Source organism: Phaseolus vulgaris, chromosome 4, assembly GCF_000499845.2.
Source record: "Phaseolus vulgaris cultivar G19833 chromosome 4, P. vulgaris v2.0, whole genome shotgun sequence".
NCBI classification, from domain to species: domain Eukaryota; kingdom Viridiplantae; phylum Streptophyta; class Magnoliopsida; order Fabales; family Fabaceae; genus Phaseolus; species Phaseolus vulgaris.
The window spans coordinates 33,704,728-33,711,137 of NC_023756.2; the positions used below are offsets into that span (position 1 = coordinate 33,704,728).

Genomic DNA, 6,410 nt, shown 5'->3' on the forward strand with positions numbered 1-6,410 from the left:
CTAACTTCCCCAATTTATCTAGCAACAAATCCATTGTCAACCCTCACATAAATCATCCCTTACCCATTAAACGCCTCACACAAACCAATTGGAAGAACGTCGTGTCCTAGGTTTATGTTACAACTGTGATAATAAATTTCCTCCAAGGCACAGATGCACCACGTCACTCACCTAATTCACTTTCCAACACGCAGTTAATGTGCCCACCTAACCCTGCGGAATTTTCAAACTCACCATCAATTCACTCACCTAACTCTCTGCACCCACCATCCATCCCAACCACTCACCAATGACCAAGTAATTCCCACACTAAAGACTCCCAACTCCAAGACCTCACACCTAACAATTATTCAACATTCCAAAATAGCCCACAAACAAGCCTACCCAATATTCACCCAATACATCCTCAGTCCCAGCCCAATAACTATCCTTCGGCCGAAACAATCCAACCACTCACTTTGAGGACAAAGTGCTTGAACTGGCGGATGGTATTGTTAGAACTTAGCCCAACAACAATAGGCTTGTACCTCAAATTACTAAGCCCAAATGGATGGAAGATTACATTATGTAATAAGTTAGATGTTATTAGAAATTTTATGAAACAATGTAAGGCCCACTTGGCCCATACACTCTTATTTAAGACTGAATTCAACAGTAATGAAGGACAAAGAATTTTGATGTTACCCTAGTATTCATTAGGTATAGCTGTAGAAAGAGTCTATCACATACATTACACAATAGAAGACATTCAAATAAATTTGTTTGTTGAACCACTGATTTTGCATTACATTGTGAACCTTAATACCTACTCCTCCAGTAATCCATACAGCTTCCATCCAAGATAGAAGTTTTAAAATTAATATTCGATAAACTGCAAATTTGTGATACAATTCAAAATACATACATTAGCCGTGATGAAAAAAAGTTAGATACTCGATAAAGAGGTTTAAACAACAGAGAAGTTGTCTGAAAACAACAAAACTTATCTAAATAGTGCACCCCATCTATAATATGCTTATTACAAGTAAAAAAAAATGATTTTCTAGAAAATTACTATTGTTAAAGGCACTAAATAATTAAAAAATAGAATTGGACAAACTCAATTTTTAAATTTGAAATTAATGGAGACCAATTTGTGGGTGTGAGAGAGATACAAGTGAAGAGATATAATGAAGTAAAACGATAAAAATTAGCAATATAAAGAGTAAAGAATTAGTAAGAAAAGTAGAACAACTTGATTGGAACGGATATAAGCAATACTACTCTAAAAAAATACATTATCACTCTAAGTTAACTAAAATAGAGAAATAAACACTAAGAAATAAGTTATTGGAAAAACGTACCAATTAACTATCCTTCGAGCCACCTATGACACTTGGCAACGTTCAGTTCAACCATTAGAAGTATATAGTCAATTAGCCTATTCAAGAATCTCATATAAGCAATTCTCCATGGCTGCCAAAGTAGCACTGACCCAAATAAGCCCCAAAAGCCTACAAAGAAACCTATCCCCAAGCTCATGTATAATGCTCTACGGAAAATTGAATTGTCTTTTACACCATCAACCGCTGGCTCTTGAGGCTTTTGTATTGTCTTGTCTTCAGGACAACTTTTGTTGAGTTGATTTCCACAAAGACCAATATTTCCTTCAAAACAAGAGGCATCAAAGGTTTCAAAATGTCTCCCCTGAGGGATTCTTCCACTGAGATTATTGTTTGATAGGTCTAACACACCAAGGCTATCGATGTTGGGAAGAGTGGAAGGAATATTTCCAGAGAAATTATTTCTTGATAAGTCTAGGAATTCCTAACGAATTTAAATTCCCAATACCAGAAGGAATCTCTCCATGAAAGTTGTTTCTTGATAAATTCAAAGAAATCAATCCCAGTAAATATCCAACCTCTTTGGGCACTTCACCTGTTAAATCATTACTTGAGAGGTCAATGCTTTTAAGAAGGTTCTCTGGCTCCCAAAACTCACGATCCTGACCTTTCCACGCCAATAACAAGTAAGCATCATAAATATCTTCATAAGATATTTGAGTTGTAATTTTTCGTTCCCTTACAATTTCCCTTGGCATTGCGCTCATTTCAATCAATGTGGTAAAATTTGTCAAACATGTTGGAATTTCTCCTGTCAAGTTATTCCTTGAGAGGTCCAAGACTTGAATTTGACTCAAAGAGCAGAGATGTACAGGAACACTTCCAAAGAAGCGATTTACTTGCAAGCTCAAGATTTTCAATTGTTGCATACTTTCCCCAATCCAAGAGGGTACTTCACTAGATAACATATTTTTACTTACATCCAATAAAACTAAGCTAGAGCAGTTCTTCAATGTGAGTGGCAGTTCTCCAATAAAATTGTTGTTTCGTAGGACCAGAGCTTCCAAATTAACAAGAGAACCCATGGACTGTGGAATCTTCCCTGATAATTTATTATTTCTTAGATCAAGAAATTTTAGTAAACTTAGATGTTTCCAACAGTCAGGCATTTGTCCCGCTATTTGATTATTTGATAAATCCAAAATAAGCATATTTTTTGCTACTCTATTTCCGCACAATAATGTATTTAAATCTGAAAACTTATTTTTTGACAAATCCAACTTGCCAGCGTGGGACAAAAATGTGGGAATTACACCTTCAAGTTTATTTGAATTTAGAATTATTGCATTTGGACCATCGTCTACCAACTTCACTGTTAAATTCGGAATTGTACCTTTGAGACTATTGTAAGACATATTTGACTCTTGTATGAACTGTAAATTGTTCCAAAACCAATGAGGTACAAAGTCATCAATCCCCGCATCAGAAATATCAAGGAAGCTTAGTTGACTTTGATCCTGGAGCCAGCTTGGGAAGCTAGGACCCAACTTGCAAGAAGCTAGTCCCAAATTATATAATTGGAAAGGTGGAATCCAGCTAGTACCAAACCGTAGAGACAATGAGTTGTCTGATAAATCTAGTTCTATCAATTGGGACAAATTTGTGAGATGCAATTCATTGATTTCACCCTTCAAGTAATTCTCCTCGAGATGAAGAGACTGCAACTGATAAAGGAACCCAATGCTTTCTGGTATTTCTCCAGTTAACTGATTGTTGGAAAGAGATAAACTTCTTAAAGATGTAAAGGGTGAAAGATCAGGCAGCTTTCCAATAATCAGGTTATTAGATAAATCCAGCGTCTCTAATACAGGGTTGTTGCACCTTGAAGAATTTTGAATGAAGCTAGAAATTTCCCCACTCTGGTTGTTATGGCTTAAGAATAATTCCTTCAATGTGCATATGCTCCCCAGGGAAGATGGAATATCGCCTTGCAGTTTGTTTTCAGAGAGCATAAGAACTACAAGAGAGTTCATTACTTTCCCAATTACATCTGGAATGGGACCTTCTATCAAGTTATTATGAAGGAAAAGGCTTTGAAGATTGGTGGTGAAGTTGAAAACCCAGTGAAATACAGCCGATGATTTCAGTAGATTATCTGAGAGATCAAGGGTGACAATAGAAAATGAAGAGTCTTTATTGGACGGGGTTGGCACAAGAAAATTTCTATCAGTAAGATTGCAATTTTGTAGAAGAAGTATTTGTAGTTTGGTGCTAAAGTTGAAATTTCCTTGAAATATTGATGATGTCAAATTCAGGTTGTTTTTGGAGAGATCAAGGATCACAAGAGAAGGAAAGTTTGGATAATGGGGAGACGACAAAACAATGTTATTACTAGAAAGATGAAGCTCTTGGAGATTAGGGCTATAGTTGGACAACAATTGAAAAATTGATGATGTCAACATATTATCAGATAGATCAAGGATGGAAAGAGAAAAGGAAATGTTGGAATGAGATGGAAACAAAGATGAAATATGATCATCTGAAAGACCACAACCAACTAGACTCAATTCTCTTAAGTTTGGAATGTGCTCTCTAATCATTGGAAGCCAGTAGGGAGAGAAGCTAAGATCAGAAAATGAATAGAGGCCAAGAGTTGTTAATGAAGAGAGAGAAGATAGCCAATCTCTATCTTTTAATTTAAGATCAGAACTACCACCAAGTCTAAGAGAATGCAAGAGAGGAAGATTTCCAACCTGAAAAGGAAGTTCTCCGGAAAGTGAATTTCCTGAAAGATCGAGATGCCTCAAATGTGATATACTTCCAAGTTGAGAAGGAACCTCTCCGTAGATATCATCATTGTCACTTAGATCAAGATATTGCAGACTTGAAAGCTTTCCTAGTTCAGAAGGAACTTCTCCATTAAGATCAGTTTCTTTAAGATCAAGATACTCTAAGTTTGAGAGATTTCCCAGTTCATAAGGTATTGTCCCTGAGAAACTTGATTGTGATAGATTGAGATATCTTAAGCTTTGAAAGGAGCCTATGGAGGCTGGAATTTGACGGCCATTGACACGACGATTAGAGCTGAGATCCAAATGTTTCAATTTTTGCAAGTCAACCAGTGCAGTGATATTGATTGAACCTGACAAATAATGCGATTCTGAACCACGAAGATCAAGCATCTCTACGTGGCCATTTTCATTGTTGCACTCAATACCTTTCCATCCGCAACATTCTCTGTAATTTTCATCGTCCCTCCACGTGGACAACATGCCATAGTAATCTCGAACACTTTGCTTGAAATTGAGGAGTGCTTGTCTCTCCTTCTCTCTGCATTTCACGTATGAACTCTGTGATGGGGAGTTGAATCCAAGAATGGAAATATTGGTTTGCGCAAGGCACACAAACACTAATAACAATATTTTGAGAAAGTAACTGCCCATTACAATTTTGCTGTTATGAAATTTGTGCTATGCTCTAAACCTTGGTATGAATAAAAGAGAAAACACAACCATTACAATTATGATTTGATCAGCAACAGGATATAAGTAGTTGGCAATACGTGAACGATGCTTAAATTCTTGGCCCTGTCTTTATTGACTTTGCAAGTGAAGCAAGGAAGGAAGTTTCAAAGACCACCATTACATTTGTGATTTGCTCGGCAACAGCCTAAGTTGTTGGCATTAAATGAACGAGGCTTAATTTCTACGCAGTCTTATTCACTATTCCAAATCAAGCAAGGAAGAACGTTTCAAAGGAAAAAATTTGTAAATGAAGGGAAAATGGAAGGAAACTCCTCAGGCCAACAAAAGGAGACAACAGGAATAGATATGAAAATGACATTAACTTTCAAAACTATTCAATTACAATGACTTTAATGCATAATCTATTTCAACTGAATTATGAAATACTTATTACTTATTCAGTAAAACATTTGAAATTTTATAAAGTTGTCATCTAAACCAATCCATTTAAAAAATAAAGCATGATCAACTAAAACAGATGGAATTTAAAAAATAAAGCATGATCAACTAAAACAGATGGAAGAGAAGGCTCAGCGGTTAAAAATGAATTAAGCAAATAAAGTTTGATGATATTAGTCTTACGTAATTCAATTGCTTTTATATTCAGTTATTATTAATTGGTCCAAATGATTGTGGGAAACTAAGTCTTCATTGTACTATTATTTTACCACATTGGGTCACTACGGTTAACCGATACTATTCGTTATTAAGTTTCTAAACCAAAATAATAATAATAATATATAAGATTTTATCATTTTGTATATGCCCCATAGCCAATAATTAATTATATAAGCTTCATTGTTAGGACTCTTACGGTTATGTGAAACCAAAAAAATAAATAATTATTTTTTGTCCTTTACATTTTTCACACATTTTAATTTAATGATCTTATAATAGTTTTTTCTACTTTTGCAATATTTATTATGTCACGGTCTGATATTTAACATTGTTCAAATACCGATTCTTTTCAGATTCAAGTAATACGTTTTTTCTCAGGTTCCATAAAATTATTTTTTTATATTAAATATAGGATAAAATAATCGGTTCAATGCAGTAACTATTAATATACTTTGTTTTTTTAAGACAAAATAAAAAACAATCTTAGTATAAAAATATTAATTCCACTTAGTTTTGTTTGAATTAATGGTTGAAGTAATTGAGGAGGTGTTTGGTCTATAGCAATTTGGTAGACGTGTTTATTAAATGAAAAATTAACTGCATATTCACTTTAATTTCTTTCTAATAAACACAAGGGACAATTATTTGAGGTTGTGTCCAATTACCTTAACCTTTAGATGAGTTCAAACAAAATTAAGAATTGTGTATTAATTCTTTTATTTTTATTGTATTAAAAACAAAATCTGTCAATATTATTGTACCAAACTCACTATTTATCTTAAATATAAGAATTGAATTGATTATAGTAGCTTTTTTTTAGTTAAAAAATAAATAAAACCCTATTCGTTACGACTATTTTTTTTTTCTACAAGGAAACATTAAATTAGCTTCTAAATAATTACATTAAGTTAATTTTTTTAAAAGTTAAAAAATGTGAAATTAATTT

General features: G+C 34.0%; 1 pseudogene; it reads right to left on the reverse strand.

Moving 5' to 3' along the window:
- Positions 1 to 350: 350 nt before the first annotated feature.
- LOC137837547 (receptor-like protein EIX2) lies at positions 351 to 5,004 on the reverse strand (annotated as a pseudogene).
- Positions 5,005 to 6,410: the final 1,406 nt, after the last annotated feature.